General features: G+C 43.6%; 1 protein-coding gene across 1 annotated transcript in view; it reads left to right on the top strand.

Moving 5' to 3' along the window:
* Nucleotides 1–5,791: 5,791 nt before the first annotated feature.
* Nucleotides 5,792–13,705, top strand: part of LOC118370252 (E3 ubiquitin-protein ligase Midline-1-like) — a 48,406-nt gene continuing 40,492 nt past the window's right edge. Inside the window, exon 1 of the mRNA XM_052499241.1 lies at nt 5,792–5,889. The gene's annotated coding sequence lies outside the window, so the exon portion shown is untranslated. The remainder of the gene's footprint in view (nt 5,890–13,705) is intronic.

Here is a 13,705-nt window from a genome sequence, read left to right as displayed (position 1 = left end):
TTAATTGTGTTGGTTTTGTTCTTGGCCTTCTGGAACAGGCAGTGAATGTAATTAAATTAACATTCCCCCCAAAGAAGCAAATAGCGAGAAATCGCTTGTAGAACACAGTGAGCGAGAGTGATTGAAACTATGCTCTGAGTACGCTTCAGGGTCCTGGAGGGTCCTCTGAATGCGTAGATAACATTTTACTATATACGTCTGTCTGGAACAACACAGCAAAGTTCAAAGCACAATCTGCAGCCATTGTGAGAGTCACTGCGGTACTTATTGGTATAATTCACTTATTTTACGTGACACCCTATTTGCCTTCATTTAACTAGGCAAGTCAGTTAAGAACAAATTCTTATTTACAATGACGGCTTACCCCGGCCAAACCGTAACCTGGCTTGATGGAGGCTATATGGCTAACACATCCATCCCATCCACCCCCGCCATCCACCCCCCACCCGATCTCCCGCCCTCCGAACCCCTCAGGGGCAGCTGAGAAAAAGGAATCATTTTTCCAGGTCACTTCCCATGGTTACTCCTTGCATCGCAGCTGACTTGGCCTACTTTAATTACAAAGTGGACCGGGGGTCAAGGGGATGGAAGGTTGCTGAGAGTCGTAGTGACACGAGGCGGTAAGTGGTCATGGCATGCTTCTTCCCCATCCTCACCCACACACTAAAGCCCGGAGGCATTGCCTGGCGGGCTAGAAGCCTCGGAGGAGACGCAGTCCTACATATGATAGAAGCTCCAGAAGTACTGGAGAGCCTGCAGCAAGGCATGCTGCACTGACTAAATGGGCAGAGACTGACGGAGTTCAACGCTGGCTTCCATCTTGGCACATGGCTCTGTTGGGGGATGTACTGCACAGTATCTCACTGTACAGTTCATGGCCACTGACATGAGTGACTCGGTCGTTGGTTAGCGTCGTTCTACGATCTTGAGATGTATGTTATATAAAAGGCATTGGTGTCTCCTCAATTCTCTCTCAATAGTCAGCTAAATTGGTAAGTATCTTTCCATTTAACTTGCAATACCGTAGTTAACGATCACACTAGCAGTTTCCTCTCTACTGCTTCATAGCTCTAACAATCTAACACTCATTAAGTGACAGACACAATACTAACGATGAATAATATTCTTTCCAAGCCAACAACATAATAAAGCATATATACAATTCACCAATTTATGGTTGTAAATGTATGTACTCTCAGGGAAAATATTGTCTGGATTATTTCAAATCCCATTCCATTGGTGCCCAGTTAATAAAGATACAACCTCAGTGACAGTATTTAGCTGGATGGATTGTGTATTGTCCTATACAAGCCGTCTCCATTTGATTCTGACCCACATAACATAAGAGCCTCTAGGATTGAGGAGGATGGAGGGAGGATGGTGAAGATGGTCCACAGTTATGAAGGCTTGTGGTGCTCCACATGCAGAAATCGTGTCATGTTCATGTATACTGTGACACAAAGCATTAATGTCATGAGCAGGCAGTCTTTGTTCAATGGCTTGTAGGTAACAGCATTGCCCGTGGACACTTTCCCCCATCCATTCCTCTGACACAGACTTGACCCTGAGATTTGTGCTGGAGAGTCATGTTTTAAACTTGACCCCACCACTGACCTGTACCAAAGCAAGCTGTATTACAGTGAACCTGTCACATCCACTTGTATACAAACTGCGAATTAACTGGAGGGATGCTCTTCTCTCTTTAGAGTTTAGACCTGCCTCTGTTACTTTTGTTCTGACTCTTGGCCCTGGGTTTTGTGTTTTTGGCGCCACTGTGTATTACTGAAGTAGCTCTGAGAGACCATCATTCCTCTGCCCAGAAAAAGACTGCTGCATGGTGTCCATATTAGGACAGCCTCAGTCTCAGCAGGACTACTCTACTTCTGCTGTTATATAGATAAGAACAGCATGTTGTTGATACTTGATTAAAAAGGCTTTGCAAATAAGGATTGACGACCTAAATGTTTCTTTGTCCCTGCCCACCACTCTAAGATTAGCGACCCCCAGTATACGTGTACTGTCTTGTCCTTTGGTCTTACTTCATTTAGGAACTTTGTGAGAAATTACTTCATTTAGGATTCAACTTTCACTGTTTCATGCCAGCAAATCCATTGGTGGTGAAGCTCCGTTCCCCCCAGTTTAACCATAACTGATCTATAGGTGGTGAACCTCCGTTCCCCCCAGTTTAACCATAACTGATCTATAGGTGGTGAAGCTCCGTTCCCCCCAGTTTAACCATAACTGATCTATAGGTGGTGAACCTTCGTTCCCCCCAGTTTAACCATAACTGATCTATAGGTGGTGAACCTCCGTTCCCCCCAGTTTAACCATAACTGATCTATAGGTGGTGAACCTTCGTTCCCCCCAGTTTAACCATAACTGATCTATAGGTGGTGAACCTCCGTTCCCCCCAGTTTAACCATAACTGATCTATAGGTGGTGAACCTCCGTTCCCCCCAGTTTAACCATAACTGATCTATAGGTGGTGAACCTTCGTTCCCCCCAGTTTAACCATAACTGATCTATAGGTGGTGAACCTCCGTTCCCCCCAGTTTAACCATAACTGATCTATAGGTGGTGAACCTCCGTTCCCCCCAGTTTAACCATAACTGATCTATAGGTGAGGAACCTCCGTTCCCCCCAGTTTAACCATAACTGATCTATAGGTGGTGAACCTCCGTTCCCCCCAGTTTAACCATAACTGATCTATATGTGGTGAACCTCCGTTCCCCCCAGTTTAACCATAACTGATCTATAGGCGGTGATTCTCCGTTCCCCCAGTTTAACCATAACTGATCTATAGGTGGTGAACCTCCGTTCCCCCCAGTTTAACCATAACTGATCTATAGGTGGTGAACCTCCGTTCCCCCCAGTTTAACTATAACTGATCTATAGGTGGTGAACCTCCGTTCCCCCCAGTTTAACCATAACTGATCTATAGGTGGTGAACCCTCATTCCCCCCAGTTTAACCATAACTGATCTACAGGTGGTGAACCTCCGTTCCCCCCAGTTTAACCATAACTGATCTATAGGTGGTGAACCCTCGTTCCCCCCAGTTTAACCATAACTGATCTATAGGTGGTGAACCTCAGTTCCCCCCAGTTTAACCATAACTGATCTATAGGTGGTGAACCTCCGTTCCCCCCAGTTTAACCATAACTGATCTATAGGTTGTGAACCTCCATTCCCCCCAGTTTAACCATAACTGATCTATAGGTGAGGAACCTCCGTTCCCCCCAGTTTAACCATAACTGATCTATAGGCGGTGAACCTCCGTTCCCCCCAGTTTAACCATAACTGATCTATAGGTGGTGAACCCTCGTTCCCCCCAGTTTAACCATAACTGATCTATAGGTGGTGAACCTCAGTTCCCCCCAGTTTAACCATAACTGATCTATAGGTGGTGAACCTCCGTTCCCCCCAGTTTAACCATAACTGATCTATAGGTTGTGAACCTCCATTCCCCCCAGTTTAACCATAACTGATCTATAGGTTGTGAACCTCCGTTCCCCCCAGTTTAACCATAACTGATCTATAGGTGGTGAACCTCCGTTCCCCCCAGTTTAACCATAACTGATCTATAGGTGGTGAACCTCCGTTCCCCCCAGTTTAACCATAACTGATCTATAGGTGGTGAACCTCCGTTCCCCCCAGTTTAACCATAACTGATCTATAGGTGGTGGACCTCCATTCCCCCCAGTTTAACCATAACTGATCTATAGGTGGTGAACTTCCGTTCCCCCCAGTTTAACCATAACTGATCTATAGGTGGTGAACCTCCGTTCCCCCCAGTTTAACCATAACTGATCTATAGGTGGTGAACCTCCGTTTCCCCCAGTTTAACCATAACTGATCTATAGGTGGTGAACCTCCGGTCCCCCCAGTTTAACCATAACTGATCTATAGGTGGTGAACCTCCGTTCCCCCCAGTTTAACCATAACTGATCTATAGGTGGTGAACCTCCGTTCCCCCCAGTTTAACCATAACTGATCTATAGGTGAGGAACCTCCGTTCCCCCCAGTTTAACCATAACTCATCTTGGTTTGGTCTCTTTGAAGAGCTTTTGTCCAGCTATATTGAATGATCTCTTTTCTCTAACCAGAGCTTGCTTATGCTGCTTGTTTAGCATTTTATCAATACAAACACTGACCCGATGGTAAACTTAGTGAGTCGTCTTTGTCTAGCTAGCCTCTAGAGTACTTCTCAACTGATCCAGCTATCAGATTCCATGTTGCATCCCTACTGTGTAAACCCTATTATGAAAATAACAGTTTTATGTTGGGTGGGCCTATTCTGTTAGCTTTGTTGGGATAAGATTAAACCAACTGTAATCTAACTGAACACATTGTTGGGTTATCTCTCATGTGTCTGCACGTGTGGGTGGAGGGATACTAGCGAAATCAGTTCCATGTCCTGCCTTTGGGGAAATTGGGCTGTCTAGTTGCAGCTTGACTATGCTCCTGATCTTGTAAGAGGTTTGCTCTGCTGGCAACGCTATGGGTAATTCAAATCCCCAGCCTGTGTCATCAGGGGGTACAACATATTATTGCTTTTCCCAGATGTCTAAAGCGGTCATTTTGGATATCGCTCCAGAACTACATTAAACTGAAGCTCTGGTGAGTAATGTTGAACCCCTATTGTCAATCAAACTGCAGGCATGCTGGGGAGGAGTGCGCCTCATACTTCTAATTCCAAAATCCTGCAATCTGCTGCAAAAATATTTTGGCCTCGATTTACCCAGAGGCAATGGCATGTTTTCCAAGTCAGTGGGCGACGCTACAGAGAGCTTGATTATCATCAGGAACAATAAGGGAGACTGTTGTTTGAATGGAAAGAAAACCCCAGCTGATCCTTCTGCCTTCAAGGACTGTCTGGAATACCCCATGATACACACACCTCAAGTTGAGGGAGTTTACACATTATTTTCAGGTATAGTCAAGTTTACACTTTACAAAAACATACATTTTAAAAAGGTTTACAGTTTATTATAACAGTTCACAGCTAAGAGTTGTTTTATAAGTAGGTTTATAAGAAGCACAGGATAAATGTTCAGAGTTAACAAGTGTTTTAAAAAGGATCAAGTAAGAAGAGCTGGTGCACTGTATCCACCATGTTTATGAGAATCAGTGATATAGATTGCAGACTTAGTGCCAATGGTTTGTCCTGCTAAGTGTCAACACAATCAGTAGCATCTCCCCCCTGAGGTTTCCCGCTCTTTTGTGTCCCAGTCTGAAGTCAACGAATGGGACAGTGGGAAGAGGGAAGTGGGGGGGGGGGGGGGCAGGAGGCACAACGCTCAATGTTCCGCATAATGGGAATGAGAGGTCCAAACCACATGATAAAGCACTCAAAGCACTGGTCTCTCCAGCCTGCTTCACGCTCTCCTGAGCAACTTGACAAGTACGAGTCAGGGGAAAGGGGGAAGGGGGGATGAGAAGGAGAGGAGGGGGAGAACAACAGAGAGAAAGAGTCACTGAGGAGGCTTGATCACTCATGTTGTGTTTTGAGTGCCCGTTGGATACGTCTCTCTCTCTCTCTCTCTCTCTCTCTCTCTCTCTCTCTCTCTCTCTCTCTCTCTCTCTTTCTCTCTCTCTCTCTCTCTCTCTCTCTCTCTCTCTCTCTCTCTCTCTCTCTCTCTCTCTCTCTCTCTGTCTCTCTCTCTCTCTCTCTCTCTCTCTCTCTCTCTCTCTCTCTCTCTCTCTCTCTCTCTCTCTCTCTCTCTCTCTCTCTCTCTCTCTCTCTCTCTCTCTCTCTCTCTCTCTCTCTCTCTCTCTCTCTCTCTCTCTCTCTCTCTCTCTCTCTATCGTGCCGTGCTTCATTGTTTTCCCAGGTTGGTCATCCTACGCTTGTCTGTTCTCGGTTGGAGGATCACGAAAGAGTCTTGAATGTAAGTACTTCTTTAATTTGTTCAGGGCCATCCTTGTGGGCTATTGGAGTTTGTTTAGTTAGTGGAAGATGCTGATGCACTAAGCTTGGTCACACACGGGGAGGTGTGTTTTCGGGGGCTCTATGTGCTTGGGCATGGGAGGCGCCTGCACGTGTACGCTGTTGTTATTCTATCTGTGTATCTGTGGCTTCAACTCTTCGGGTCTGAATTGGACTGGGATAGACTTCTGGAGCATGGCATTGAGATGTACTTTCAGATTCAGTAACACAAAGTAAATAAAAGTGCAAATACTTTGAGGTAACTATATGCAAATGTATGTCCAAAAACAACTTTGAAATTGACTGTTTGGACTGTATACATCAGAGACTACAAATACCATAGATTTAATAATACATGAACCTATTACATTGCAGATTCATTTTGCAGTACAGTTATTGAGAACATTATAACACGCATTTCAATGGAAAATGCGGTGTCCTACTATTGTTGCTGAAACAGGTAGGCAATTGCTTTGCATGTTGAAACAAACATCCAAGTGATGTTAGCTTTCATGCAGAGGATATTTTTCAGATGAATTCGTATTTGGACCATAATTCCAGTGTTGCCCGACTGATGTCTAATATAATGACCCAAGTCTTTGTTTCATTGGAATAAGACTTTGGTATATTTTGTACTCTCACAGACAGGATCCAGGAGGACTCTGAAAAGGGCAAATACACTTGGAGCAATCATATCTTGTGCCTTTTTCAAGAGATTTATCTTCAGAGGTTTGCCAGAATCAAACCTCTGAATGACATGCTCACTCCTGAAATGTATAGCAATCTAATACAATACTTTACAGGGTACATTATAGGGCAGTGCCTTTCAACTGCGCTCAAGGACAAATGTTTTTCATTTTGCACTCATCTGCAGGATCATGTTGTCAGGCTTTTTCTGAACACCTGCAACTGACCTGGGATACATTTAGTCGTACATGTTTTGCTGTTGATAGTTAACATTTACATAACGTTTAAGCAGACAATCTTATCCAAAGCGACTTACTGTACAGGAGCAATTAAGGTAAATGCCTTGCTCAAGGGCACATCATCAGATTTTTCACCTATCCGGCTTGGGGATTTGAACCAGCGGTCTTTTGGTTACTGGCCGAACGCTCGAAACCCCTAGGCTACCTAACAACAAAGGAACATCGATACACGCAATTCTGACCTAACTTCTGATCTTTTTTGGTCAATTATAGATGAAAGATTGTCCCATTTTGATTGTTAAACTTTTTTTTGTACCTCTGAGCGATGTACTATCAATTCCCCGGACTGATTTCACGTGTTAAAAAAAACTTTATTTGGCCAAGATAAAGCAAAGCAGTTCGACACACACAACAACACAGAGTTACACAAGGAGTAAAACAAACATACAGTCAATAATACAGTAGAAAAATAAGTCTATATACGATGTGAGCAAATGAGGTGAGATAAGGGAGGTAAAGGCAAAAGAAGACCATGGTGGTGAAGTAAATACAATATAGCAAGTAAAACACTGGAATGATAGATTTGCAGTGGAAGAAGGTGCAAAGTAGAAATAGAAATAATGGGATGCAAAGGAGCAAAATAAATAAAGAAATAAATACAGTAGGGGAAGAGGTAGTTGTTTGGGCAAAAATATAGATGGGCTATGTACAGGTGTAGTAATCTGTGAGCTGCTCTGACAGCTGGTGCTTAAAGCTAGTGAGGGAGATAAGTGTTTCCAGTTTCAGAGATTTTCGTAGTTCGTTCCAGTCATTGGCAGCAGAGAACTGGAAGGAGAGGCGGCCAAAGGAAGAATTGGTTTTGGGGGAGACCAGAGAGATATACCTGCTGGAGCGCATGCTATAGGTGGGTGCTGCTATGGTGACCAGCGAGCTGAGATAAGGGGGGACTTTACCTAGCAGGGTCTTGTAGATGACCTGGATCCAGTGGGTTTGGCGACGAGTATGAAGTGAGGGCGGGCCACCGAGAGCGTGCTGGTCGCAGTGGTGGGTAGTATATGGGGCTTAGGTGACAAAACGGATGGCACTCCAATTTATTGAATAGGGTATTGGAGGCTATTTTGTAAATGACATCGCCAAAGTCGATCGGTAGGATGGTCAGTTTTACAAGGGTATGTTTGGCAGCATGAGTGAAGGATGCTTTGTTGTGAAATAGGAAGCCAATTCTAGATTTAACTTTGGATTGGAGATGTTTGATTTGAGTCTGAACGGTCCAGAGTAGTGATGCTGGACGGGCGGGCAGGTGCAGGCAGCGATCGGTTGAAGAGCATGCATTTAGTTTTACTTGTATTTTAGAGCAGTTGGAGGCAACGGATGGAGAGTTGTATGGCATTGAAGCTCGTCTGGAGGGTTGTTAACACAGTGTCCAAAGAAGGGCCAGAAGTATATAGAATGGTGTCGTCTGCATAGAGGTGGATCAGAGACTCACCAGCAGCAAGAGCGACATCATTGATGTATTCAGAGAAGAGAGTCGGCCCAAGAATTGAACCCTGTGGCACCCCCATAAAGACTGCCAGAGGCCCGGACAACAGGCCCTCCGATTTGATACACTGAACTCTATCAGAGAAGTAGTTCGTGAACCAGGCGAGGCAATCGTTTGAGAAACCAAGGCTATCGATTCTGCCGATGAGGATGTGGTGATTGACAGAGTCGAAAGCCTTGGCCAGGTCAATGAATACGGCTGCACAGTATTGTTTCTTATCGATGGCGGTTAAGATACCGTTTAGGATTTTGAGCATGGCTGAGGTGCACCCATGACCAGCTCTGAAACCAGATTGCATAGCAGAGAAGGTGTGGTGGGATTCGAAATGGTCGGTAATATGTTTGTTGACTTGGCTTTCGAAGACCTCAGAAAAGCAGGGTAGGATAGATATAGGTCTGTAGCAGTTTGGGTCAAGAGTGTCCCCCCCTTGAAGAGGGGGATGACCGCAGCTGCTTTCCAATCTTTGATAATCTCAGACGACACAAAAGAACGGTTGAACAGGCTAGTAATAGGGGTTGCAACAATTTCGGCATATCATTTTAGAAAGAAAGCGTCCCGATTGTCTAGCCCGGCTGATTTGTAGGGGTCCAGATTTTGCAGCTCTTTCAGAACATCAGCTGACTGGATTTGGGAGAAGGAGAAATGGGGAAGGCTTGGGCGAGTTGCTGGTGGGGGTACAGTGCTGTTGACCGGGGTAGGGGTAGCCAGGTGGAAAGCATGGCCAGCCGTAGAAAAATGCTTATTGAAATTCTCAATTATAGTGGATTTATCAACGGTGACAGAGTTTCCTGTCCTCAGTGCAGTGGGTAGCTGGGAGGAGGTGTTCTTATTCTCCATGGACTTTACAGTGTCCCAGAACTTTTTTGAGTTTGTGTTGCAGGAAGCAAATTTCTGCTTGAAAAATCTAGCCTTGGCTTTTCTAACTGCCTGTGTATATTGGTTTCAAACTTCCCTGAAATGTTGCATATCACGGGGGCTGTTCGATGCTAATGCAGAACGCCATAGGATGTTTTTGTGTTGGTTAAGGGCAGTCAGGTCTGGAGAGAACCAAGGGCTATATCTGTTCCTGGTTCTACATTTCTTGAATGGGGCATGCTTATTTAAGATGGTGAGGAAGGCATTTAAAAAAAATAACCAGGCATCCTCTACTGACGGGATGAGGACAAGTTTTCATGTGTATCTAAGCTATTGACGTTCAAGCAGGCAGAAATTTGGCCGGTATGACGTAGAATTGCGATAGAGCCGCTCTCAATACACTGGAAGCTAATAGGAATATAACTTTTAGATTGTGAAAACATCTATCATCTATCATTTATCAACATCTATCATGTCAGATTTCAATACTGGCCGATGTCATAACTCGGGAGGATGTCTTCTCTCGAATGAGCCTTTGATAATATTTTTGCGATATTCCTACATTGAGAAATGTGTTAATTGAACAGGAGGTCCACCTAATATCTCCTATTTGTCGGCTTCTTCAGTCCAGGGCGCCTTGCATGGTTCCGTTGTGAATGTCAGACTCCACTGTGCGAGGCACATTGATCTGCAGGCTGAACATGGTGAGATTGTAGACTCTTAAATAGCCTCCAGATTGTTTAGGCGGTTTTACAGCTAACGAGCTACTCACATGATGATATTGACTTAGGTATTATTGTATGGAGCTATGTTTGCAGGCCAGCCCATTGAGAGAGTATTGCATTGTGGATTTTGTAGCCAACTTGATCTGGAACAAATTTCCACGATTTTCATGTCGCTACCAACTGTATTATAAAGAAAAAATGTGTTAGTGTTATTTAACACTATAAATTATAGGAATTAGTTGTTTGGGGAGATTTTTGTCTTTAGGGGTGAAGCACTTTGAAACTCCCAGGAGAATGTATTCATCAATGCCTAATTGTAAATTCCACATAGAACTACAAATGAATCATAAATGTCACCGTGACCCTTTTCCACGTGGTTGTCATGTAACGGTTGTCTTCGTCGTCTGGCGACGAGTATGAAATATCGGACCAATGCGCAGCGTCATAAATGTCCATGTTTATATTTATTTAAACTCAGAACACTAAACAAAATAACAAAGAGAATGAAACGAAACAGTTCTGTAAGGTGACATACACTAAAAGGCTACCTAAGTATGATTCTCAATCAGGGACAACGAACGACACCTGCCTCTGATTGAGAACCATACTAGGACAAACACAGAAATATAAACACAAGAACAAAACATAGAATGCCCACCCCAACTCACGCCCTGACCAACGTAAAATAGAAACATACAAAAGGAACTAAGGTCAGGATGTGACATGTCATTATATGTCTGAGTATTTCAATTCAGTGCAACTCAAGGACATTTTGAAGTGAGTTTCAGTCAAGACGACTGATGAATAATCCACACGGTGTACATACATTTAAACAATAAGGCCCGAGAGGGTGTGGTGTATGGCCAATATACTACGGCTAAGGGCTGTTCTTATGGGCGCCTGGATACAGCCCTTAGCCATGGTATATTGGCCATATACCACAAAACCCAGAGGTGCCTTATTGCTATTATAAACGGGTTACCAATGTAATTAGAGCAGGGCTAGACCCACCCAGTTTATAAATATCAATAATACACATGCTTGGTGTACAGATTGCACATAAAATAAAGAGTCCAAATTGGTGGCTACAACCTAAGTTTTAATATTCATTATTGGTTGTTTTTCTGTGTGGCTGCTCTCTACTTTCACACGGTTCTGTCCTGGGCCCATTGTTATAGCATGGCAGAATGTGTCCTAACATAAATATTGGATGACAAGATAAGTGTATTGGTGCAGGGGCCTGCTTCCTCCTTCCACCCCCTCATCTAAACGTGTAACACCATCAGCTTGTCCCAAGGGAGTGATAAGATACATTCTGAAATATTTCTTAACACTTTGAAGTCATGAAGGTAATAGGCCCTTTGGAAACCGATGAAAAGTAGGATAGCTGTCCGGAACTTTTTATTTACTTGTGAACAGATGTACTTTCTTATTCAGACTTCTCAGTTGACCTCGAGCTAATGTTTGTCCTCTGAGAGAAACTGTGAAATGGGACTGCTTGGGCTCAGACATATAGATGTAGGATCTTAATTTGATTGCTGTTTTGTTGCTGAGAATCTTCCTGCATAGCGGGAAATTCTAACTTGTATTGTATTCAAGGTTTAAAAAGGCTTCTAAAGTTAGCAATTTCCACTTTAAAATGTCAAACTTGATTTGCCCTAATGGCAAATGTATCAACCCCTACAAAAACATCCATTACTTATAATCTACATGATAATTCACATTTCCTGTTGCTGCAGGAATAATTTCCTACTGTAGCAAACTGACTCAAATTAAAATTCTACATTTGTATTTATAGATTTGAATAGCTTTCAGTCTGCCCCTCGCTTCAGAAAATTCCTGATTCTAGTTGACACACAGAGTTGAGGCAGTCGTGACAAAGTCAGGGAGTGACAGTTCTGGACCTGAGGCATGGAACAGAGCTGTGGTTGGTCACACTGCTGAGACCGTTAACATAGAAACACAGAGAAAGTGATGCTGTTATACAAAGGCTTTGTCTTTGTTTACTTGCCAAATAAATTCCATCAGCAAGTCATGGCCATCCCCCAAACAGTAAAAACAAAATGGAGAATGTATTCATATTACCTTGGTTGGATCAGAATCAGTTCAAAAAACAACATGGTCTCTTTAAAATGTCAAAATGGTGATTTTTAACCTCTGTACCCAAGCTGACCTATTAGTTATATAAATGATACAGATATTCCTTTACATAGACTGCTATATGTTGTTAGTCAAAGCCTACAAGGGAAGATACCACACTGGTTCGCAGTTGTCAACAAGGCAAAGGCGAGTTCACATCGGACCACAGTAATTAGACTAAAGAGGGACTGTCCCTACTTAGTCTAATTACTGTGGTCCAGTTTTAATAAACCAACTCCCTTGTTGCCATGGTAGAAACACCACCGTTTCCAAGCAAGGCCTTGGCATGGGCAACCAGCAGTGTCTCAGATCTATTCATGGCCAGCCAGTCTCCCAAATTCCTGCTGAAAATCTATCCTCTCCCCCTGCTGTGGCTTCCAGTGTCTGGCAGCCATTCTCTCGCTCCTCCACATCACACAGTTTCCCACTTGAGTCAAGAATGCTGGAGTTTTCAATAGAACTAAAAGTGGTTTGTTTGTGAGGGCCTTTCTCTTCTACACTGTGGGGTTACTGGACTGTGTGAAGGGTGGTTTGTGTTCCGTGTGACCAGACATGACACTAGAACGTACCTCTTGGCAAAGACAGACTAGAGAAAACCAAGCAAATCCAATTTACTGTGGTGGAGGGTGGATATTTAGTTCTATTCTTCCACCCGCACCTACTCATTAAAGTTTGTAGGCTTGGGAATGAGGCAGTGGCCACCCTTTTCCAGCTCTATGCTGAGGACAGTAGCAGAGGATATACAGGCGTAATATAATTACCTCTGGGATGGCGTTGTGCAAACTTGTCTTTAGCTTCAATGTCATGGCTATTAAACCAGCTATGATCCTGCCACAAACAAAATGGTCAATGACTTTACCCTGAGACCGGTTTCACATCACTATCTAATGAAAGTGCGATGTCAGTCTTTGGGTATGCAGGGACATGATATGAAGCTGCTGTGGAGGTTTGTTGACTATAACACAGTTGTCAACTGCAAATATATTTTGTCTTGACTTAGGCTCAGGGCAGATCATTGACCTCAGACAGTACCAGTATTAGCCTAACCTGAGTATCTGAGTTGACTTACAAGGGCCTAACGCCATCATGTATGGTTATTGTTTCTCAAGTGCACACTTGATTTGAACTGGTTGATTTTAGGCGTTGTGCCAACATGATTTTAGAAAATGTTGCATTGACAAAAGGCGCAGATGGGGTTTGTGGACACAGCTGTCGGCGTTAACTGGATATTCGATTGGATGATGTTTCCAGTCAATGGCACTGCATTTATACAACGGAGCAGTAGATTGTTTGTCAAGCTGCAGTAGGCTAGACGATAGCCCAGGATAAAAGAGAGGAGAAGCGAGAACAGAAAGAGCAGTATTGATTGTCTCCTAGCCTTCGGAAAACATATGTTTACTTTAAAAGGAAAGAAGACAATCAATGTACTTCCCTATTTCATGTTGCCACTGTGGTGAAACTGCAGCAAGGTTACACATTTATTCTTACCAGAACACGAGCACTGAAACATCATCTTAGATAACCTTCTACTTGCTTTTTGCTGCTGAAAATCTGCTGTGCTTTGTAATTATTCGTTGTGTTTGTGGACCCATT

The sequence above is a fragment of the Oncorhynchus keta genome, chromosome 37 (assembly GCF_023373465.1).
Source record: "Oncorhynchus keta strain PuntledgeMale-10-30-2019 chromosome 37, Oket_V2, whole genome shotgun sequence".
In the NCBI taxonomy this organism is placed as follows: domain Eukaryota; kingdom Metazoa; phylum Chordata; class Actinopteri; order Salmoniformes; family Salmonidae; genus Oncorhynchus; species Oncorhynchus keta.
Note: the sequence above shows the minus strand (reverse complement) of the source record. Positions and strands in the feature narration are given on the sequence as shown.